The sequence below is a fragment of the Eimeria mitis genome, genomic scaffold, assembly GCF_000499745.2.
Source record: "Eimeria mitis Houghton genomic scaffold, Emh_scaff2568, whole genome shotgun sequence".
Taxonomy (NCBI): Eukaryota; Apicomplexa; class Conoidasida; order Eucoccidiorida; family Eimeriidae; genus Eimeria; species Eimeria mitis.
Genome location: NW_013570908.1, coordinates 5,335 through 5,732, shown reverse-complemented (window position 1 = coordinate 5,732; position 398 = coordinate 5,335).

Sequence of the window (398 nt, the reverse complement as noted above, 5' to 3'; positions counted from 1 at the left end):
TAGTTTCTGCTGCTCGTCGTTTACAGAATGCCCTCTCTTAGAATTGCCTTGATGGGGCCAGCAGCCTACAGCGCATTCGTATCATCATCATCATCATCAGCAACAGCAGCAGCGGCAGTTCATCTGTCCCCGCTTGGGTGATGCGGCAGGCGGGTCGATATTAAGCAAATTTCCGGGCTGTCAGGGCAAAAAGCAAATTCTTAACCGTCAGACGTATGCTGCTGTTGCTGCTGGTGCTGATGCTGCTGTTCCTACTGGTGCCGATGCTGGTGGTGGCGCTGATGCTGGTGGTGGTGTTTTTGCTGATGCTGCTTCTGCTGCGACTGCAACTGCTGCTGCCACTGCTGCTATATACCTCTCTGTCGCTGTCTGATTCCTCCTTGATTATATAATCTATT